Source organism: Manacus candei, unplaced genomic scaffold (genome assembly GCF_025592945.1).
Source record: "Manacus candei isolate 608988 ecotype Guabito, Panama unplaced genomic scaffold, ASM2559294v1 h1tg000028l, whole genome shotgun sequence".
In the NCBI taxonomy this organism is placed as follows: Eukaryota; Metazoa; Chordata; class Aves; order Passeriformes; family Pipridae; genus Manacus; species Manacus candei.
The window spans coordinates 15,095,001-15,119,808 of record NW_026138076.1 but is presented as its reverse complement, the minus strand read 5'-3'; the positions used below and the strand labels follow the sequence as shown (position 1 = coordinate 15,119,808).

General features: G+C 37.3%; 1 long non-coding RNA gene across 1 annotated transcript; it reads left to right on the top strand.

The window, feature by feature from the left end:
- Nucleotides 1-11,552: 11,552 nt before the first annotated feature.
- Nucleotides 11,553-24,178, top strand: LOC127472081 (uncharacterized). Its single transcript, XR_007904863.1, has 5 exons — nt 11,553-12,401; nt 13,379-13,505; nt 13,978-14,077; nt 15,430-15,550; nt 19,384-24,178. It is a non-coding gene; the product is annotated as an uncharacterized LOC127472081 (long non-coding RNA).
- Nucleotides 24,179-24,808: the final 630 nt, after the last annotated feature.

Sequence of the window (24,808 nt, the reverse complement as noted above, 5' to 3'; positions counted from 1 at the left end):
AGAAAAATTTATGGCTGAACCATGGATTTCTTCTGAGGTTGCTAGCTTAAAAGAGGAGTGTATGAGGTTGTAGGACATATATGGACCTGGGAGCTGGGAACTGCTAACTTAAGAGGTTTGAACACAGCAGTGGGCATTTCCCTCCATTGTCTGAATGTGGCTAAAATGGGCAAACAACTTACAAACTTACTAAGGGGCTGAGAGAAGCAAAGCTGAGACAGAGAGATGCCTATACATTTGCATAAACCTTGTTTCCTTAGGGAGTTGGCCAAAAAAGTAGCAGTACTAACCAAGAAAACAAAACCAGAGGTCTTGGCAAGCTCTTCAGTAACGGTTTTGTAAATAAGGTAATAGTGCTGTGTGTGAGTCAGCACAGTCAGGCAGAGGGAACAATCATAGATCCATGGCTGAAATGCAATGGATTACCTTTATTCTATTACCTTGTTAGCCAGAGGATCCCCAAAGCAGTACCTGGGCAGACGCACCTGGGTGGCTGCGGACGCCGTTAAGCCAGTTCATGCTACAAGATCCCCATCCTGCTGTTCCCAGTGGTCTGCCAAGGGTTCATGCGTGGGTGATTTGCCATCGTACTGTGATCTTCACTGTACTTTGATCTTCTCTGGACCAAGGCAAGGAACTTAGGTATGTCCCTTAGGGTCTCTCCAAGTCTACCAAACACCTGTGTTATCTATACACAGATGTTCTCAAGGCCCTCAGAAAGTAAACAGGAGTAGACATATATGTTTTTCTACATTACTACTTTCCAGAATTTTTGCATTCCCAGCTGAAAGGTCTCTTGGTTGTACCTACAGTCCTACTCAACAGTCTTCTGCTTTTAACCCATTCCTTCCAATGCTCTGTCTTTCACTTACCTTACTCTAGTTTCTGTGGAAAATTTTGTGATAAGAATGATAATGTGGGTCTCTTTCTTTTGAGGCAGAATATCCAGAAAATCAGTAAAAGAATCCCCCCCCTTTAGAGACATCATTAGCACAATATATTTTTATTTTCCAAATCCCTAGCTTTCCATGATTAAACAAATGGCTTTATCATTTTATCATATCTCCTTTTTTTTTTCTTTTATCATTTCTTGTCACTCCATTCAGGTAGCAGATATGTTTCATGGCTAAAATTAACACTAGTGTGAGAGACAGCAGTGAAATCTATTACTTTCTCATAGTAAGAGGCAGCATTTCACACTGCATCAGAAAGGAGAGCAGAGAACATAGCACTGTATTTGCAAACTTTATGAGCTTGTTTCCTAATAATCTACATTACCTTAATTGCTGAAAATATGTTCCAGACACCACACTGGGAGGTAAACAGCAGGAGTGTCTTTGCAAGTAAATGAGGTCATGAAAATTAGAAATTAAACATAATATTTATGGGAGAAAACAATTAAGCTGCTGAAAATTACTTTTATGTTTATTTTTTATGCTTTATTTGTAAATAATACTGAGGAAAATAATGTAATTGCACAACTACAATGTTATACTCTGTGCTTGAGCATCCAAAGAGGCCCTAAAGTCAGAGTGCTTCTCAGGGTGTGCAATGCTAAGCTGACTGCAGTCAACAAACCTGAAATCCCAAAGCTGTGTTCAAAGGCTGAGGAGTTGATTTAGTTTGTTTATTTTAAAGAATTAGAATTCAAAGAAGGGATAAAACCAGTCCAGATTTAAAAGGAGGAGAGAGGGAATGATGCTGCTGCAGGCACATCTGAGAAAAGAAAGGTGCTGCCTTCCCTCTGACCCACAGTGGACTCCTGGTGACAGAGGCTTGTGTTGCTGGGGTTGCAGAGTTCTCAAGGTCTCATGCTTTGTGTGTCCCTGTGCAGGATTGTAGATGTTCAGAGTGCCAACAGGCAAAGTCTGGTATGTGTTGGGGGAATTGGATCAAGGATGAGAGGGGAGGCATATCACTGTGCTGGGGTTTTTGCCAACATTGCAGAAACAGAGCAGGAGATAAAGGTGGGGGCTGATGTCCTTTTCATGCTGTGTTTAATCCACAGATGGTTTAAAATATCAGCAAACCTCAGACACGCTGTCAAAAACCTAGAGAGTTTAGTAACAGACTGAGAAAGAGTAGGAAAAAACAGAAAACAGGGGGAAAAAAAAGAAAGATTCCTGGCATTCAAGTATAGTTCTGTCCTCAAGGGGAAGGAGTGAAGACAGCTGGAAAAGAGTTGCTGAAGGAAAAAAGGAATTGCTTCAGTAGGAAAACAGAGGCTGAAACTCTCTAAAGAAGAATCATCAGAAGACTGTCGGAAATACTTGTCTGCCATACTCAAGCTGTGTATTTGCTAAAGAGCATATGCAATGTCAATCTGATAACCCTTAATACTTTCTCATAATAATGCTATTATCAGCTTCTTTTTCAAATGCACAAAAAAAGCATGTGCTTTTCTTTTTTATTTTTGTTTGTCTGTTTGTTTGTTTTCCACAACAACTTTCCGGGTTGTAACTGTTGAAGTAAAAAAGAGGAATGGCAGCTCAGCAGTGCTCTGTAGACCTCTAGAGCTCCATGTTTTGTTTCTGAGAGGTGATGGCAATGTGCCAAAGGAAGCTTAACTGTTCTTGTGGAAAGGATAAGGGATCTCAGTGACTGCATACATGCTTGATGAGCAGCTGTTGATCTGATAAAATATCTTATTACTATATATTTTCACCGAGAGCAGATATTCTTCAATGACATTTTGCATTAGTTGTCTGTCCATCTGTAACAAATTCCTGATAGATAAAAGTGAGTGCTAGAATAGAGACATAGAGAATGCAGGAGTTCCTAGTGGCTATATGAAGTCCTTTTGACTTTACTGAAGATAAACTACATGGGGGAATGTCTGACCTTTCTGTGAATTTATATACCTGCATAATTTGTCATTCATTGAGACCTTTAGACTCACAGATAGAAATGCATTGGTATTATTAAGTATTATGTTGCTTGGGCTTTCTGGTAGCCATAACTGGTAACTTGCACTAAATGAGAGGCTGTTTATGACCTTTATTTATTCTCCCATCTCCTCTTCCTCCCTGGGGAAAAATAATTTTTAAAAAACCAACAAGCACAAAACCTATCTCAATCTCATTAAAGAAATGCCTGGGCTTATACTTTACATCTGCTTCTGTTTATGTTGGGACAGAACATAAACACCAGTGCTTTAGTTGTTATTTTGATTTTCTGGTGGTGCTGAAAGTCAATAAAGCTCATAATCTTACTTAAAATTGATAGGCAGAAATCTTGTAAGGGGCAAGTGCTACTATTGATGTAGTGAATGGCAGCAGTAGAGTGCCCTGATTTTTTGTGCAAATAAGATCCCTGATCCCAGAAATTTGCAGTCTCGTTCAGGCACAAATGAAACACTTTATATGTGCTGTGACAGTCTGGAGAGCAATTAGTTCGTCATAAAGGAAGGCATACTGTGTTGCTACTCAAGTGGACTCTTTAACTTGTAATAGCCTTCTCTGTAGTCATTTTTAATAAAATTGTAAACCAAACAAAACCAGTTTCCCATTAAACTGGCAATGCAGCGTTTCCTACCGCTGCTGGTGCTTTGCCTAATATCTGAGGCTGAAGTATACCTTCTTGAAAGTGACCTGAGCTGTGAATAATAAGACATGAGGCATCTCATTATTTCTTACTGGGAGAATTAAAAATTCTTATCATGAAGATGTACAGAGATCTCCAAGTACACCCATTGGGAATTGGAGGGGAGTGGAACAATTTGGTATAAGCTTTTAGTGTAAGTCTTATTTGTTCTGTGACAAATTATTATTCTGCTGTGATGAGAAATGCATCTCAGATGCTGAAAAATAAGAAACTGGATGGAATTAAAATAATTCATGGTGGCATTCCTCATAGTAGGAGAACTATGAATTCTTATTATCTGCCTAATTTCCAGTATATATAAAGGATTATTTGGAAAACTGTTGCTAGATCATTTTTAAAAAATTAAATATCTGCATTATAATTCATTAAAATTGCATTTCCACTTCAAACAGAAGGCAACATTATTTTACCTCTGAACAATAATAGCAAATATAAAATACTACATATTTATAGTGAAGCATTTCCTGAAGTAGCAAATTGATTGTTTTTCCTGTGGTCCTTGTGTTGTAAATCACATTATGGATATGTATAGATGTATTAGAATTACTGTGGAGTGTTGCATATTATAAGAAATTTTTCATGAGTTGTGCAGCAGAGATGTAAAACAGTTTTTTTTGCATCTTTTTACTGTTTCTTAATTTTCATAGGATCGTAGCATCTTGAGAAGATGTTTAGAGATTAACTAGTGCACCATCCTGCCCTTGTGTACAGTCAAGAATGCCTATATCATTCATGATGAGAGTTTCTCTAGCCTCTGGGAACAGAGGTTCTACAATCACCATGTACAAGCTATTTTAGTGCTCAAAGGTCTGTATCATCACAAAATGTTTCCTTATCACCAACTTAAAGAATATTTCCTGCATTATAATTTTAGTATTTCCTGTACTACTTGCCATGAAAATAGAAAACAAGGAGGGGGGAGTTGTTTTGTTGTTGTTGTTGTTGGTTGGGGGTTTTTGTTTGGTTTTGTTTGTTTGTTTATTTTAAATTTTCTGTAGTTACCCTTAATGTTTCTGATACTCATCCCATCACAATGTGATGTTATCCAATGTTGTCAGTTCCCACATTTTGTTGACTGGGTTATTTGTAAAAGTTAGAGAAGTGTGGGCGGGGAGTAAGAATGATAGAGGAAGAAGACTATATGCACAGAGCATGCAAGAAGAGATTAAAGGGAACTGGTAGGAACTACAGTTAAAGTGTGAAGTTAGTTGGAACAAACAAAATAAGAATCAGTGCAAGTTGAAGAAAGACCAACCTAAACAGTAGATACTCATCTGGGCATCTGGGACTGAAAACATGATGGAGCACCTAGACCATACCCCAGGACCTGAAAATATCTTGGGGTATTGTGCAGGAGGTTATTCTGTGCTCGGAAGTTGTAGAGTTGTCTGAAATTCAGGCTACCCTAACATGACTGTCCTCTGTTCAGATCTGAGTTTATTGCCACACAACTCTGCTATGATTTACTGCTCTACATTGATGTATCAGATTGAATTTTCAGTCTCGTATCTGTACTTCCATTTCTATTTCCACTGACTTTACCATCTGGTAGATTTTCTCTCTCTCTCTCTCTTTGCTCATTTTTGTACTCAAAAGTCATGTGCAGTGGTTTGAAGAATGGTATTATTTTAATTATCATAGGAATCTGAAGAAATCTCTGTTCTGGGGTATTAATGGGTGATGTAGCCTCTCCGAAGTTTACTGCATTCATGTCCCTAGTACAGCATCACTTTTTAAATGATTCCTGTTGGTTAAGTGCTGCTTATGGAAAGGTCCTTCTTAAGGAAACACCATCCATAACATTTGTGAAGCTTCTGTGTTTCTGTGCTCTGGTTCCCCTTTCCTGTGCATGGTTCGCTATTAAGAACTTTAGGCACGAGTGTCTTGGTTTTGAACTTGTGCCCAGCATGTTGAGTAGGAAACAAAATATACTCAGCACATCACCCAATGTGACTAGTGAAAGAGGGAGGAGTGGTGACATCCCATGGGGCTCAGGGTGAAAGTGTAGAAGGGGAAGGACAAAGGAATGACAGCTTTAAAGCTGCTTCTCTCTTCTGGGCTTCCTTGGATTTGGTTGTTTTGGCAGATGACTTGATGAAATAAAACTCACCAAATGCAACTAATTTTCTGAACTCTGTTGTTGGAAGAACTGGGGTGAACAGTTAATAAGACACACGATTAATGTGGAATGAGTCCACATAATCCAAAACTTTGGACTTCAAAGAGTTCAAAACTTTAAGATGGGCAGAATGGGTTGGTGGGAACACTGGAATTACTATAAGCATGAAAAATAAATGGAATATTTCTTTCCAGTAAATGTATTGTGCTTATCAGCAAAAAGGTTTGTATGACTCTCGGTAAAACTCTGATTTCTTTTACATTCATTAAATTTTCAGCGAAAAAGAGAACCATTTTTGTGGATTCTAAAATAACTTTCAATAGCTTGTCACTAGGTGGCGCTTTAGCTCTAATTTGTCTTGTGCTTAATGGCTATGGTGAGAAAATGAACATCTAAAAGAATATTTTCATTCCTAAAGCTGATAAGTAATAGTAAATAATTAAATTAGCATCTTCATTTGTAGAACTTGGAGAATTAAAAAAAGCTAAATGTGTTTAGCTCCACATTTCCGCACAGCACAGGGATATTAAGAGACAGTAGGATATGAAGGTTGACAAAATCAAGCTAACCAAAAGCCATTTGCCCACAGCTCCCTGCCTGTGGAACACCAAAGTATTTCACATGTTAATAAATAGACATAAAACCATTGGAAGACACACTGAGGACTCTAAGCACATCTGCTCTCTCTCTGGAGGGCTTGGCTTGAGGCCAGCTTGGAAACAGTGTTGTTGTCTGGACCTGAATTAGAGAGCTGGTGGAGACAGAATTGGGCGAAACCTCAGTTTGGGGAGTTGTGTGTGAGCCTGGCCCTCACACATTACTGCATCTTATAAGCTTAAAACCAATTTAGGCTGTACTTTAATAATATATGACTTGTTCTCACTGCCAAAACCATACCCATCAGTTTTAAAAATTCCTTTGTCAGAGATTGTCTGAAAAGGATAAATTGCTCAAGATTGGGAAGAGATGATAATCTGAATTGTTAGTCTCCAGCATTAGCTCTGCACACAACCAAAGGAAACCATGCAGAATGATGTCACAGGTACTATAAGTTCTTGAGAAGCAGAAGAGTAAACAATATCTTGATGTTTTACTACAACTGCATAATTTAAAAGCATCTGTTGATCTTTATAAAACTTGGACCAGTCAGGCAAGGGGAAAGATGTTCTTTATGTGCATCAGTGAACACACCAAAGATTTAGATATGTTTGTGGATTAAAGAACTAATGACTTTAAATAGCAGCAGGAAGGATGCTAAGGAAAACTGTTAGAGGTAAAGAGAGTGAAGCAGTAGGTGGGGGGCAGTTGGTGATATTGTGGAACTTCTATCACTGGAAATATTTAGGGCTAAGTTACACTGCAGTGTAAACAGTCCTGTTACACAGGTTGCACTGGACCTTCCAGATACTGCCTTATGGTTACCAACACCAGTACAAAATCACAGCTTTAGGTTTTTTCTTTAAATACATATGTCTTTTTGAATATTTGTTTGTTTGTTTGTTTTGCTTACCCATTCTTTAGCTGGTTCATTCCTTTCATTCTTCTGTAAACAACAGAATTTTTTATTATGGACTTATTTTTTTCCCCTGCTTCAATAGAAATTATTTTTATTTAGAAGGTTCAAGTTTATTTAAAATCATAATAAAATGAAAGGAATAAAGACAAATGAGAAAACAAAATAGGCCTGAACATGACTAGTATAAAGACATAAGTTAATTGTGCTGGACTGTTCAATGTGATTTTTGCCATTAGCAGGAGAAAACACCAGGCTTTGCACTGACATGGTTGTGCAGGGACACACACTTGTCTGTGACTCAGCCTGTTGGTTGGGCTTCGTTTAATAGCTGTGCAGTGGTCAGTGACTGCTGCATGACCTGTTTTTAGCTTGAGTAATGGGAACCTGTGTGTGGTAAAGGCCAAAGAGAACCACTGGGCAATGAACAACAGTCCCCTGGAGTATCAGGGCTGGGGGGACATTGTTCAAACTTGACTAGGAAGCAATGAGAAACACACCATGATAAAAAGCATAAAAAGAGGATTTTAGGTGGATCTTCGGGATACGCAAAGATCATACTTTTCTTGGTGAAGGACCTGAAGATTTTGATGGTTGTTGTACATACAACACCCCTCCATCATCCAAAAGCCTCTCAAGGAAGCCTGAAACCATTGACCTTTGGACACAAGAGAACATGGGAAGGGGAAGCACATACCAGAGAAAAGGGGTATGTGGTAGGAAGTGCTATTTTCTTTCTATAGCAATTTCTCCTATATTATTAATGAAGCATTTCTGTGTTAATTGGACAATACGGATTATTAAGTTATTAAAATTCTAGCTGGACTGGCAATACATTTTGAACATGCATATGTAGTGCATTCCCTTTGGCCAAAAGAAGATTTTTTTCAGTGGGACATAAACTAAATGGAGATTTGTGTTATGGAAATTTGTGTTATGGAGATTTGTGTTATGGAGGCATTCAAAGGAAAAGTAGAAAACCATCTCAAGGTAGTAGCAGAACTTCAGTATGGAGTATTTTTGTCTGTTGATTAGAAAACAAGAAAACCATTGCTTTTGCAATTTTTTCTGTTGCTTCTGAACTCTTATATTACTCTGCATAATACAATGGAAGCCCACCTTGGTTTTAGCCTCCAAGGGCTACCTAAAGAGAAAACATTGGTAAAAAAAATAACTTATAGTGCTCTTTTAAGTACAGTTGTACCAGCATAAAAAGATTTCGTACTCAGCTAGTATTCATTATTTTTTAATTTTCTACAGAATATTCTGTATTTGATATTCCTTTTTAAACTGCAGCTGCAAAGTTCATAGGACTGTGTAGGAAGGTCACATTTATACATAGAAAGTACATTTCTGTCTCTTGTGGTAGCAGGGAAATAAGCTGAAAAACGTAACCTATGGCCATCCTAGAGGCTTACAAGCTCCCATTAGTATTTGTAAGCAGTTTTTCTGAACAAAAATCCTCCTGATATTAAAGCTTTTTTCATTATTTTCAAAGATCTCACTCACAGCTGTCATGTGTGATCTGTCAATACTATAAACCTCCAGACAAGATGAAGAGTAAATCTCCTGAACCAAAATGTAGGCCAAATGTTACCCCAGAACATAAATTCAGCAAATCTGATCTGAACTTCTTGCATTCCCTTTTATCTATAGCACAGACTTTTGAAAATTATTTAGGTCGCTGTCATTGGTTCTCAAAGGTCAATGCACACTGCTGAAGTACTCCAAACTTGAGAACAACCTTGAGAGACAGGCCACAGGTGATATACCATGTCTCAGTGCTTTTCCATTCCAGAAGTGAACACTGTATCAACACTATACAGACTTAGAGATATGGATAAAATTACCCTGGGAGAAGCACACTTGGAAGAGAGATGAGTAGGGTAATCTCGTAGTTGAAACTGGGATTTGACAGAGCTGACTATTTCTTTTTTCACTTCAAGACTACTGTTTATGATCCCTCTCTACAATTCTGTGCTCTGGTATGACTGGGGAAGTCTCAGAAGTAAATACTACTACTACTACTACTACTACTACTACTACTACTACTACCACTATTACTGCTACTACTACTACTGTTTTATCATTAGGAGATTGTCCTAGTTTTGGCTAGAACAGAGTTAATCTTCTCATGGTAGCTGTGAGGGGCAGGAGCTTGGAGCCATGCTGGGTGTGTCTCGGTTGTTATTCTATATCAGGCACATCACCAGCAGGCAGTGGAAGTAGGGGTTCTCACTTCCAAGAAGGAAGGGGGTGTGGCTTAGGGAGCAAGAAAAAAGGGAACATACAGACCATCTGTGACCATTTTGTCCTTTTCTGGAGGAGTGGGTGGTGAGCTGAGCGGTGGGGTGGCACTGGTCCCGCGTGGGTGGTTTGTCCCCCACTGGATTTTTTTTTCATTGTCTTGGGCTTGGGAAAAGAAAACATAGTGGAGGGAGCAGTGTGGGGGTACCAGCTACAGTTGCATTGCTTTGGACTTGGCGAGCATTTTTTTGCATGTAAACCACCCCTTTTTATACACTTTTGTTATTAATATTGTTATGCTCATTTTCTTATCTTATTGCTGTTCCCAGTAACTTGTTATCTTAACCCGTAACCTCTACCCTTTGTCTCTCTTTCTCACTGGAGGGGTTGGGGGGGAGGGGAGCAGCTGCATGGGGCTTAGTTTGCAGCTGGTCTTAAACCACAACAGAAATTATATAAGTATTTTCAGCTGCTGTTTCTGTGCTTTTGTTGATGGAAAGACTCCTGATTAGAGTGTTTGATGGGTGCACTTACAATGCTCTGATGGCCATCTACAGTACTTTAGGGCAGACAAGGTTATAGAGGAATAAGTCATGCTTTCTAAATGCATTTTTTGAACATAAGGAATATTCATGGCAAAACGACTCATGTCTGCCTGGTGAGACACTTTTCAGTGAATTGCTTTCAGAGCCTTATTACATGCAGTTGTATGTGGCATCAAAGCAGCCTCTTTTCGAGTGTATGTTTTGATGCAGTGCAAAAGGTTACTTTATAAAACATCTAACACATGATGTTTCATTTATTCAAGCAAATATCTAGATAATATCATATGAACTTAATGGAAAGGATTTAGTATGCTGTTAGTAACGAAAATTCTCTAGTAGTAATAACAAGATAACCAGTCATTATAAAGGGACTAAGCTTATCTGTTGGACTTGACCCCATACTGGGGACATTTCCCCATATCTAAAGGAATCTATGGCTGACTTGGGTTCTCCATGAGTTGAGTTCATTTCACTGCACTGACTCTTACCACTTTGATTCTTGTTTTATTCATCTCTAGTTACAACATAGGAAAACTTTTTAAGGCCAGCTTGTTGGGCAGTGAAGGGCTTTTGATAAGTTAAAAATGATGTTTCAGATAGAGGTGCAATTATATTTCCTTAAGGAAGATTGCAGGAACAAATGAAGCAAGTACATTTTTTAGACCACGGTACAAAGGAAATTCTATAGTAAAATGAATTATTTCTATGTAGATGAGAGGGAAGTGACAGATGAATATAGAGGATAAATGAACAAGTTTTTAATATGCACATGTTGATTTCTTTTTCAGAAAATTAAATAGCTAGTCCATTCTTTTTTTTTTTTTTTGAAAGAGGGTAAGAATGTACAATAAGCTATCAGTATTAAAACTAGTTGCTGACACTTTATTGAAATATAATGCTGAAATGCATAATGGACTTGTGTTTCAGATGCTATACTCAGTTTTGTAAATAATAGATCTGCTGTTTTGTTTAGTGTTGCTTAGGCATCTTCTTTGTGGTGTATTGTCAAGCGACCTTTTTGACTGTTTAGGATATTTCCATTTTCGATTTCATTAATGTTCAGTGCATGAAATATTCCCCATAAAGACTTTATAACAGCTACAGATCAAGTGTTCATTGTGAGGCCGCTTATTAAATTTATAAACACATGAGGAATTCAAAGAAAAAAAATCTCTAAGATTAAGTACCCAGAGAGATTTTAGTCAAATTGGTGTACCTGGTATCTCTTCCAGGTGTGGCATTGAAGAGCTTTTGCTTCTGTGTTCTGCAATTAAGCTAGTAAGGCAGGAAGTAAATAAGCATAAAGCAAAGTGGATTTTCAGATGTTCTTTATTTTTAGACTGAAAAAATTTCTGATGAAGATTGTGACATTTTCATTAAGTTTGTCATGAAATTGGTTTTCCTAACATTTGAGCTCAGTTTTATTTTTTTCAGGCCACTGGACAAATCAAACCAGTGAAAAAACACTGGTTTTTTTATTTTATTTTTTTTATTTTACCAAATAAAATATTTTTGAAAATTTTGATGGCATTTATTCATTTATCATAATTAAATGCAAATGTACTTGTACAAAGACTCTAAGTAAAAAGAAAGGAGCATCTGACTATTTTCTGATACATCTGATTATGTATTTTCTAGCATAGGAAATACTTGACATTTTCAAAATGCCATCCATATCTTGCTTCAAATCCACATTGGCAAGTTTCCGTGATCACTTGAATGTGTATTTTTCTGGTTACATCTGTAATCACAAAATCATAGAATGGTTTGAGTTGGAAGGGTCCTTAAAGATCACCTAGTCCAATCCCTCTGCCATGTGCAGGAGCACCTTCCACTAGCTCACATCACTGAAAGCCCCATCCAGCCTGATCTTGACCAATTCCAGGGATAGGGCATCCACACCTTCTCTGGGTAACCTGTTCCAGTGCTTCACTACCCTCTGAGTAAAGCATTTCTTCTTAATATCTCTTCTATTTTAAGTTAAAACTGTTCCTCCTTCTCTGATCACTATCTGCCCGTGTAAAAAGTCACTCTCACAGCAAACTCAGGTGAGCACATCTGGAACACACATGAGTCTTCTAATGAGTAACATGAAACCCTGAATTTTCAATCACAACATGTTTGTTATAAATGCCAAAAAATTCTGAATGTCATACCTTGGAGCAGCCAGCCATTCATGGGGTTAGGCTTTTCACCTGCTGGTTATCTCACAGCCTGCTTGAGAACAGCTCTCACCCAGGGCATGGAGGGTGCAGATGGTGATGCTCTTGACAGCTGACTTGTGTAGAAAGAAAAAACCTTAACACCGCACCTGGGTGATGTATGTGGAAAGTCAGATTCTCAGTGTGTCTATCAGTTCTCAACTTTTTATGTGGTAAGTAGGATTCTTAAGCCATTGTGGTCCCTGATTGATTCTTTTTACTGTATGTTGCATGCAGTTGTAAGAAAATAAGCCTAAAAAATAACATTAAAAGCTTACAAAATTAAAAGGTTACTTATTTATCAGTACTTCATGTCCTGGCACCAGCACCTTCAATTCGAAGACCATTTTTCTGTGATTTCAGAAATGTTCTTTATACCAGAAAGGCTAAGTTGCTTTCCCCATACTGTATGCATTTAAAGCAAAAGTAAATATCATAGCAAAAATCTTTGCATGAGATGATTAAATAAGTATCTGCTGTAATAATTGTTTGTTAAAGATAAAATAGGAGGTCAGCAGACCTCTTTGACATCAGGGAAGTAGTTAAAAGAAGTTGGAGGATGTGTTGGTGCTAAGCAGTACATGTACAAAGGCTGGCCCACTGCAATTTTAAACTGTAGAAAAAGACTAAAATTTATGACTCAGGGAGGGATTGATGGAAGACCTTATGCAAAAATATTACTGATGAGAGAAAAGAGCTGGGATAGACTGGAACAGCTAAATATACTTTGGCAGTTGAAGCATGCAAATATATAATAAGACAATCAAGAGGAGAAAATGAGGTATTCCTAGCTTTTGGACTTTATTCCATAAAAACAAGAAAAAAACAATACTTAAAAACAGAGGAAATACAAAGGACTATTCTATCCATCAGCACTATAAGGTAACATTTATAAATATATAACACAGAAAGAAAATGAAAGGGTAGCTTTTACAAATTATACTTTACTGATGGATTTTCAAAGTCTGAGGAAGCACAGTAAGGATCACCACAGTTTGTGGTTACTCTGGCACTTTTTTGAAATATACAGATGCCAGCTTGAACTCTCCCAGCTATACTTCAGCCAGGGCAGCATTTACATTCTCCTCATCTACCTTTTACTTGAGTTTCTTTTGAAGAATTATCCTTTTCTTTCCTGTCTGAAAACCAGCCCTGCAATGTTGCAAGAATGAAATGGATGTCTTGGACTCTTGACCTCGAGGGTCAGATCCCTTTAGAGGTGGCTGAGACGATCCATACACATTAAGCAAAAAATTCCAGCTGGAGTGAACTCAGAGGTAAAGTATTGTGACTATAAAAGTAGCTGATGCTATTTGAACAGCTTGGGACTCACTTCAAGGAAAGGGAAATGCTGGCCCTATTCAAGTAGGAGAGTAGTTCACCTCTCCCTTTAGCAAGGCCAGAGTTTTTCTCTGAAGATATCGTCCTATATCTTTTCTATTCTACCTTCAGGACTGTAAGGTGGTGTCAACAGAATGACTTGTAAAAGCTCTGCTATATCACAGAAGAGGGCTGTGAGCTGTCTTCTTGTAAGTGATCCCTGAGCCAGGTCTGTGTGAGCAGCACATCCAGGTGGTGCCATGGGCTGCCCAGTGTGCTGCAAAAGCCCCAGTGGGGTCCAGTAGCAATTTAGTGTTTTTCCAGAGTAAATTAGCTCTGCTAATAGCAAGGTTAATTAACATGGATTCAGAATACTCCTGATACAACACAGTTTTTGCTCTTTTTGCTTTGTTTTTTGTGCTCATTTAGCACTGGGGTGCTTATTCATGGTGTTAAAATGCTCTGTGTGGATGCCTACAAAGCGGAACATTCCTCACTGCCTGCACAAGTAAAGCAAGAGCTTCACTTGGTAAGTGTCTCTCTTCATTCCTCAGTGGTGTTACAAGTTGTCTTTCTCAGCCCAAGAGCTTTCATCGTTAGTGGTGATTGTTGTCTGAAGATTGTTCTGCTGGTAACTGACTGTTACTTTGGTTGCTTCACTGGGCTGAAACTATGTTATTTATAGTGCTTAGTCATTGTGTAGAACAGATGTATCTTATTATCCTGGGAACCGTTCGAGATTCAAAAGCACTCATGTTTCTCATGAAATGTGGAGGTTATGTCAGGTTTGAGGGAAAAAATACTTGTGTTTTTTTTTTTTTTTATTTTTGGAAAGTTAATCATGCATTAGGGTGACAACAGTTGCTTTCAGTAAAGCTGTATGAATAATTGGTTTTATCCCTTGGCAGATGAACCAAATTTAAAAGATTATTCAGGTCAAACTTCACAGCAAGTTTATTTGGTGACTCAAATAGGTTTCATTTTCATGCTGTCCATTTTTAACTAAAGAAGGGATCTGAAAGGATAAGTTGCTGAAAGAAGCTGCTGACCTTTCACAGAACAGGGAGGAGAAGAGATCTGACCTTCTTGAAAGTGCTCCCATATCATTAGAGAGTCATCAGAACAGGGCTATCTCTGTTACCTCAAGCATATGCTACATAAAAAAAGCATATTACAGAGAGAAGTTGGAAAGCCTGATTAAGGCTCTTGCTTGTGACCTGATCTTCTATACCTTTTATGTTCTTATCTCTGAATTTGGATAACAACACTGCACTCAGATCTTGGGTTGCATCATTATCCCCCATTGGCTTTTGTGCAAGTGTCCTGTTCAAATGAATGAAGCTTAGAGAGGTATTAAAAATAAAAAGAGAGGGAATTTAGGGGAAGATTTTTTCTGTATTATGGTGTATATGGCTTATGCTGTTCCTGCTTGCTTTTAGTTCAGTATTAATAAACTTATAAGCATTACTACTGGAATTTAAACACCTAAATCCGTAGAATTTGTAAGTTCTTCTAATGAAACTGAGCAAATCTTGTTCTAACAGTCTCATTTTTTCCCAGTATTTTCCTGAAGTGAAAGAAACATGGTGTTATTTTTCACAAGTGTGTAATGGTTACAGACGCATTTACCTTAAACTGTGTCATCTGTTTAAATCTCTTTTATGACCAATTTCAATTCCCTGGCACTTGTGCATTCAATATATCAAGCTTTGTAATTTTTGAAGTCTTTAATTAATATTTGAACAGTAACGAAGCATTTCATTTTTAAATAAGCATTTTCACTTGCTCTTTGGTAAAAAACCAATGTTGTGTTAATCCTGGAAATCCTAATTCTGTTCACAATCTGTTGAAATGGCTTCAGATTTATTTCATACCTCACAGGCACGAATGAATTTTTAAGAGCAGAGAAGCTACTGTTGTATTCAATTGGACTCAGCCTGTCTCCACTGCTATACCAGGGATGCGAAGTAGCTGCCACTTGGACTGGCTGTGTTGGGACTGAGTAAGTAACACATTTTCACAAGCAAATGCAGTAGTGTGAGTAAGGAACTGCTCCATTTTTGAGAAGGGCTTTAAACACTAGTTTCACAGTAGAGCTTTTTGGAAGAGGAAAGATGAATCTAAAGACCTACATTGACTCTCTTGTTGGATTTCAGATGGAGCTCCAGATTGTGTGTCATTGCAGATTTCATTTTTCTCATGGCAAAGCACAAGAGAGGAAAAAGTGAATTCCACAGCTTTTACTTTAGCAGTTGTGAGGAGCCATAGCCTGGAGATTTTAGGGAAAACAAATTCTAAGACTCTCAGCTACTCAGCCTAGCAAATGTAAAATTGTCTGGACTAACCTCACACTTTTCAATCCAATTGCTTTCAGGAGTGACCATACAGTTTAGTTTCAAAATCTAAATCTAGGAGATTTAGACCTTTGGGAGCAACATAGCTTACAGCGCAAAAATCTCTGTAGTTTTCCTTGCTGCATTAAACATTTGTTCTCACTTCTTCTCCAAGGCTTTGATTTCAGCAGCTTTATGCTCTGCTTTATTCCTTACTACTACACTCTTTGCTTTGTAATAGAGAGGAAAGAGTACTAACCTTTGAGGACACATTTGTGCTACTATGTGCTGTTACTAAAATTTATGTTAAATAATGCAAAATTGCATACTGAATGCACCTGGATTGCTGGTCACAAGCTGGACATAATGTTACATGAAAGGTAATAAAGGAAGTGTTTGTACACAGATTGATGTACTAGGAAAGACTTAAGCTGTGGGGGTCATTGACTTGAAGATATTGAACCATTAACATTCACAGGATTTCTTTGGTGACAAGGAGAAGATAATCATGCTAGAGGAGTAATCCTACCTTCTACCAGAGCTGGGATTTTTACTCAGGACTTTACCTGGGCTCTCTTTGTTATGGTTCACTCTAACACCAGGTCAAAAGGAGCTCTGCCTTCCAGCTCGGTAAAGAGAGGTGAGGATCAGAGGAAATGGAAACATTTGTGACAAAATTGGACAAGGTCTAACAGACAAAGCTGACACAAAGCCAGGATCAAAAGAAACCTTAGGTTTGAGATTTTGAAATTCTTGTTCTGGTTATTTTTAAGCCTTGCATGGTCTATACCCAGGTTTAGTTGCCTTTTCTGGAAAAAAACCAACTTCTTGGTTTGATCCCTAGGTGGCCAGAGTGCTACTTCCTGGGTATTAGGGAGGAAACCAAAGGTGACATTTTGCTGTGTATATAACCCAGCACTGACAAGAACTGGCAGAATGCATTATTTTCTAGCTGGGACTTTTTCTATCCCTACATCAGAGAGGAAAAGAATGGAAAATTTTATGATACTGCCTCTTTTTCATACATGAGAATTAACTGACAACTCCCCCATGAAGAAGCATCATGCTGTTTTCCCAGTTATAGGCGCAAGGCATGAAGGATTTACCAATGACACATTTAACACTCTAGGTTGTTTCTGGTAAGAAAACTCTAAAAGTCTTCAAATGCTAATGAAGACTTTGTCTTAGTGCTAATTTGAACTATCAATAACTGAAATATTCAAAATATGTGTAACAAGACTGTAAGTCATTAAAAACTCTAAAGGAACTATAATTAAAGTTTAATAGTTCATAGGTGGCAATAAAAAATGACAAGTTGTTTCATTTTGTAATTTTCCTGTTTGATTGTAGTAAGTACAGTTCCCAAAAAGTTAAGTACATGGAATTCCAGCCAGTACCAATACATGCACTTATAATTCACCTCAAGTAATTAAGAATGTTTATTCAAGAGTAGGACAGTGAGAAATCACTTTAACTAAAGCACTCTGTTAAACAACTCTGTGCCTAAAGTTAAGCCGATATCTAAATGATTGCTGGATGCAGTCCAAAGGACATGAGATATTTGCTGCTGATTTTCAATGTAAAATCTACCTTTGCTGCAGGAAGAAAAAAGAGGGATGATTTTTGCAGCTGGATTTTATTCAGTGCAACTCACTTTGCAGACTGTTTCCTGCAGATTTTGTGGAATTGTGATGGTCATGCTCTATATCCTGATTGAAAAGTGGCAAGGCCACCCAAAGTTTAAATCAGAGCAGACTCTGATCAGTAAAAGTTATCCCAAAAGTGTAGAAGACAAAGGAAAAGAGAAAAGACTGGGAAGAAGAAGAGACTAATATAAAAAGAGACAAGAGAGGGTGAAAGGTGGGGGATGGGTTTTGTAGATGATTATCTTGGAAAAAAGAAGTCTTTTTTATTGAGAAAGATTCCATTAGAAAATACTATGTATTTAAACCCTTTTTTTAGTGGATTTATTTGTTTGTTTGTTTGAGCTTGGCTTTTTTTTTTTAATTAAGCTTAATTCAATTTGCCGTTAGTACTTCTATCGATATAATCAATGAGAATTTTTTTAAAAAGGTAGATAACAGATATTAATGCTACAGATGTTTATCCTCTTTTTTGGAGAATTAAAAATGAGCATGATTCTAAGAATTTAGATATTGAATGTATATATCTGCATGGTTCTGACCACAAAGAGGAAATTTTGTTCTGTGATCAAAAGAATACTTTTTATGCAGTAAGATAAAGACAATGCAAAAAAAAAAGAGAGATTAATAGCCTTTGGTCCTGGTGAATGAGTAAGTATGTCTTGCAAGGCAGAGGATGACGACAGAGTGCATCTGTTGTATTTTTGGAGTGGATGGAGACACTTCGGTCCTTGGTAGCACTTGGTAGTTCATTTTCCCTCTGTTTTAGCATTAAATGCTAAAAAACTCTCCGAATTCTATATAGCTTTGTAATGAAAAAAAAAAGTACTAATTTCTTATGAAAAATGAAATACATTTTTGTGTATTGCACTGGGAGAATGCTCTGAAAACAGAGCTGGAATCACTGACTGAGACCTCTGTGAAAGTACAATGAAAGTCAGCATCATAAAGATGGGAAATGCAGCTGATTATTCCCTTGTAATTCCCTTTTGGAACTTATGGCTGGGTTATCCTAGAGAGGCTGAAGGCAAAAGTCATTTGCAGAATGACTCATTAAATAGTCACTTAGATGTTTCAAGCAAATGTCACACTCTGATCTGTTCAGAGGTTTGCAAAATAAAAAAAATCCTGAGAAGCAGGAGGTTGATTGTAAAGCCTCTGATGTTGCCAGTGGAGTCATACAAATTCTTAAGACAACCCCCCGCCCCCATTTTGAGTTGGAAATATTTGCTACAAAATGGATCTTTTCAACATCTCAGTTTTCTCAGTAGAATATTCTGGAGAGCAGCATTTTTTATATGTGTAAGTGCTCTGTGTGTGTGAAACAGTGAGTTTTCTCCCATATGATTATCACATGTCTTAATTACCACGTTTCCCATATCTGGCAGATGAGGTGGTTTAGTTCATTGTGTATCCATCTGAAAAAAGTTGTTAGGCAGTCAATTTTTTCATTAGAGGTCTACTTTCCATTTTATTTTACATATTTTTAGTGTTTTGCCTTTCAAATGCTGTTGGAAGAGATACTGTACATTGTTGGTATTACTGCAGTTGTAACTCAAAATTCTGAGTATTCCTAATAGAGGTAGTTTTAAAGTATGCACCATTTACTTATTTACTGTGATTATAATAATTTTTTAAAAAATTAATCGACTTTTAACAGTAAGTAAATTCTTACTGCTTTCTAAGTTCCCATGTATTCATGCAATGTATTTTGAGGCATGCCTACACTAGATATATGTAAATAAATACATGTATTAATTTATTTTTATATGTATGTTCATGTAATCTTTGTATTATTTTATCTAGGAGATTTATATATAATTATCTACATGGAGTATTCTGTTTCTCCTCTCAAGCAGATCAGAAGAGGATTGATTTAGATACAAGTGGCCCAGCAGGAGCAAGGAGATGAGGTGCTCTAACTCTTCCAGAAAATAGAATTAACATGGTCAGTCAAAAATAATTTTTCATTTGTTTCATTTATGTAACAGGTACAAATTAACAGATTCAGATTTAAATCTGATTTAAATTCAGATTTAAATCTGAATTGTTACAAAAGTGTGAATTGTATGAAGGAGATACATCAAGTTATCCTTGTCTCCTTTTCATTCTAGTAAAAAATACACGATCAATTCAGTAAAGAGATGACAATCTAAAACATAAATTGTCATAAATACACAAGTTAATTACATTTCAGATTTCATTTCCTCAACTATGATAGAAATAAGTTAATCTAAAGCAAACATGAATTTTGACTATCCTGTCTGTCACATTTGCCTAGGAGATGAGTATTTAAATGGGATGTCTCCATTTGATACACTGTCTTGAGCAAGAGCGGGATCTGGACTTTTAGCTGAAGGAAACAGAAATCTGATAGTGAACATTTGTTTGACTCATGCCCTGAAGAGTGATGTTTTGTATTACATAACAATAATTAGTTTTAACAGATCATTTTTTCCTTTTTTTTTTTTTTAAATTTTCTTGCCAGACAAAACCATTCATCGTATCAAAGTCTGACAGCAGACCTTAAAAAGAAGTGTGACCAAAATAAGTTTTATGCTTTGAAAATTGAGTTTATGAGATACAAGGAAAATATTTTTTTCTCTTAAATGAAAATGTGTAAGAGACAGTAACTGCTCATACCTCTCGACACACAGAAATTGGCCCAGCAATCAGAAATGCGAGTCATAGGCAGGTTGGGAGTTTCACTGTACTATCATGCCATTGATTACAGCACTGAAGTTTTATGTTCAGATGCCTTTATGAAATGGCTATGTATTTTGAGAAATTGCTAATGTTGGATCTCAGTTTGCTAACAAAAATGCAGCAGAGTGAGAATGACAGCTGGGTAGGAGGTTATTACAGTTGAAATAACTTGCAATTTTTTTCAGGCTTTTGATCTGTAGAAAGGCCCTTCTCTTGAGCAGAAGCAATTTCAAATGTATTAGCAACCGAGATTCAAAATGAGCAGTACCAAATGAGACTCTAACCTGTGAATTCAAAGCAGAAATACATTTATTTGGAAGTTCTGGTCCTGGGTGGTACAAATGAAAAATAACACTGAAATAATTACAAGAATATTTAACTTGTAATACGCACATTTTCATCAATATGTAGATGTAAAATGTGTAGAAAACAGAGTTTTAGAGAGAGCTCTTGGACCTAAGAAACATGGCTTTTTATTTTCTCTTAAGAATCGCATGAACATCCCCCTTCCAAAGTCCACAGCTTTTGCTCTAAGAAGCTTGAGAGTTTGCCAGAACAGCAAAATACAATTTTTATTTTTATTTTTGAACCTACATATAAGATAAATAATAATAATTAAAAGTTATATCAGAACGGTTATATCGTACCACCACAGATCTTACCACCAGAATAAGTTGTCAAACTTGCAGCAAACTATTGAACTTTCTCTGTAAACTTAGTTATTTTCTTGAGCATGCTCTATGGTTGGTATTTATCTATGCTTCACATCTCTGTTCATGTTCAGACTGCTACCAACCCTTACCCTCACTGTTTATGGGGCAGGCATGCATGTGTAGCCCTGTGGTTCATTTTCCATAGTCTGATCAGCTATGGGAAAAGTACCATTTTACCATTATTACATTCTGATAATCCCTATCCAGGTGCTTTAATGTTCTTAATGATGTCTTTCTTTAATAGAAGATAAAACATACCATCTGCTAGGACTGTGAAGAAAGTTGTTCCTTCAGCAGTTTGGCATTTGAAGACATTATTTTCTTTTAGTCATCTGAAGGGTATGGATTTTCACAGCACTTAGAACACTATGTTTAGCCATCATAATTTCAACTATGATTAATGTATAATTCTAGAATTATAATGCAAAATACATTTGAAATCTTATTTAGACCACAACAAATAGCTTTTTTAATGGAAAACACATTGAAAGTAGTTTTCATTCAGAACTGCACAAATAAAACAGTGGACTGATAATACATTTGATACATATGAATGATACAAAGTTGCCTTACAAGTAAATCTAAGAGAGGTTGACCTAAAAAGCGCTGAAAAGTACTTTGGTATTTTTTTATTGAGACCTGAAACAAATTCTCATGTGTTTTTCTCAAAGAAAAAGCAAACTTATTTCTGATTTGCTGTTGAGCTTTCATTAAGTTTAAAATATTTGCACAGTATGCAACTTCTACAGTCTTTTTTTTTTTTTCAAAAGAACAAGCACCGCATGGAAGATGAAATATTAGTTTATTTTGTTTCCCTGCTGCATATTTTTAGTAATGCAGGTCACTCTTAAGGAAAAAAAACTATAATGGCACATCATCCACAGACTCTGAATGAGCAGAGTTTAACTAATGATTAATTGTGAGGGCTCACTGCTATAGAGTGAAACTCAGCAAACCAAAACGTTAAAAATGATCCTCTTATTTTTGCAGATTCCTAATTAATAAATGAAAGCTGTAAGTGAAATATTTCTCCAGCACAAAAAGCCGTTTGCAATTCTTGGTAGACAGGAGAAAAACAGAAGTCATGGTTTCAAGTTTATTTGAAGTCTGCACACCTCCGCGCAATGTGATAATAGTGTTTGTGCTGTCTTGAAGTACCATCCATCTTGAAGCTGATCTATCTATAGAAAAACTGAGGAACATGAAAGCCTCTGTCGCTGAAGGTCTCTAAAACCCAAACAGACTTGGTGATGAGTGTGTTACTGGTGTAGCAGGGAAATATGCACAGAAGAAACACTTGAGTGCACTGGCAGTTTCAAAAGAGAACATGGCTTATAGAAGTGCTTAAGAAAACTGTCCAGTGAAATAATTGCAAGGCGAGGTGTAAGAATGTTTTATGGGGAGGTTATACAAAATAGTTCATGCACCTTGTAGCTGAGGACACCCAGAACAGAGCTCTAGGAGTCACACCCCTCCCCTCCAATGTAAATTGCTAGCAATTAATCGACTTTATTGAGAATCAATATTTTCTCCTAAAAATTAATATATAATGACTTCCAATTTTATTAAGTGATTTTTCTGCATTAATTCAATTGCAGAAAGAGATATATGATAAAGTTTTCACTGTCATCCAGATATATCCTCTTTGGTATTGTACCAAGAGTGAACAAGGAACAATAGCTCTATTATTTTTTGTTTTATCTGAATTTCCATTATTATGGTTGGATATCTTCTATTCAGTGCCAGATGTTTTTGTGTTTAGACTATGATATTTTAGATTGTTTCTGAAGATAATGTTTGGCATTTCTTACATTGCAACATCTAGTTTGATTCTTCAGACCTCATTTATAAGCAGCAAGATTGTCCCTACAGACCCAGGAATATTATATACTTGAAAGTGCCCATCTGTCTACAACTGCTTACTCAAATCAGTGTAGCCAAGGTCATCTTAGAATTCTTGTCTAAGGCTGTCAAACTTATTTTCAGCCTTGTCAAGTTCAGCCTTTGCTTTTTATCTTTGCGATAAGGGGACATTTAGTGTAACTGTGCTTCTGTTGGCATTTCTTTTTCAGTCGCCTTTTTGACATTTGCTTTTTGGGCCATTTATTGCTCTGTGACCATTCTTGGTTTATTTTAAAACACAGACTATTTTCTTTCTTTTCTTCATTGTGTTTCTTACAATCTCTAATGTAATCTTAAAACCCCTTTCAGCAAAGCAAATGGCTATGGAATTTGGTTTACTTTATTGTTTCATATGAACTGAACTCAGAAATCTGATCAGAGTTCTTTGAAAAGTAAATTACATAGTTCTGGCTCAGAAGGTGGGAGCACTTCTGTAACATCTCTGAATGCTTGTTTAATCTCTGATTATTCTTGTAATTTGAACATCAACAAAAAAATCACTCAGAATAAAAACACTGTACTCATAAGCATCATAGCTAGGATACTTAAAAACTTTCTATGAAAAATATAACCAAACCAACGCATTGTCCATCATCATGTAGACACATATTTTGTCTAGTTTATCATTGTCAAGCTTGTGTTATGCCATTTGTGCTGGTTACCTGCAGGCAAGCTAATCTAAGCTTATCTACAGCACAGTGGAAGTGGCTTATTGCAATTTTTTCCTACACTGAGGATCCAAAATGGGCCTAGGTATCCCATACAACTACAAGGACTAGCACACAGGTTTGTGCTGTGCTTGGCTGCTGCTTGGGTAATCTTTAAGGGAACAGCATCATTGCAGCAGTCCAAGATAAGCAACAAATAACTCATCAGAGTATTTTTTTCTCCTTGGTTAGGGGAATTTTTCAGGCGCATCTTCCAGGATGCTATTTCACCCTGAAACTTTTAAATGATGCATTCAACTCAGAAGTACCTAGCATTTTGTAGAGCTTATTAACCCCCTTGTTAGAGATTTCAATAAAGAGTTTTGTCCTTGTTGACACAGGGTGAATTGTGCATATAGCTGCAGCTTTCTTTTTCATTTGTTTTCATAAAATAATATTCTTAAACTTCATGACTGACCTTGAAAATGTGGTTTTGCACTGAAGTGGTTTTTCTTCCTCCTTCAGGGAGCTTTTGTCACTACCTCAACAGACCATTCAAGTGATGAAAATGTGGAGCTGTTTCACCTGTTCCCTCCCTGGTTAGCACTGCCAGTAAGGAGGGACACCCAGGCACCACAGTTTTAGGAATTTGAAGGCACAACTTGTGTCTTCACTGCACCAAGGGGCTCTGCCCCCATTTCACCCACCCCAGGGAGCCCACCCCCCCATATTGTGCTCCAGGGCAGCTACTGTCCTGTCTCATGGGAATAAGCTTTGGGAGACTGCCCAAATGGGGGGTGAAAAACAGAGATGTACTGGAAGGGGTGCAAGGCAAGAGACATATACTGTTCCCAAAGAAAAACAAAACCCGTGCAATGGATTGATCAGGTGAACAGCCTGCAAATCCCTGCAGACCAGAAGCGTGAAGGAAGGACAGAAAGGGATGGCTTTGAAACAAGTCTGGATTTTGTTCATGGTGCCACTTGGGAGCTGTCTCCTGCTGGTGGCAGCCCCATGAGGCAGACAAGCTGCTGTGCCACTGTGCTCAGTTGTGACTCTGTTATGGGAACTTAGGCTGTAAGGGTAGAGAAAGAAAGGCTGTATGTCCAACCTGGAGCACTGTTGTGAGGATTGGCTTCATGCTTTTTGAAACCAGCACCAAGGCAGGCTGCTGTGGTGGTGCTCTTGGAGAGTCAAGCCTCATGCCTAATTCCTCCTTTGCTTGACAGAACTGATGTTTACTGTCTCACTTTCCTGAAATGGTATTTTGAATGATTGGGATCAAAGAACCATAAAGAAGAAAAGAAACTGTATGC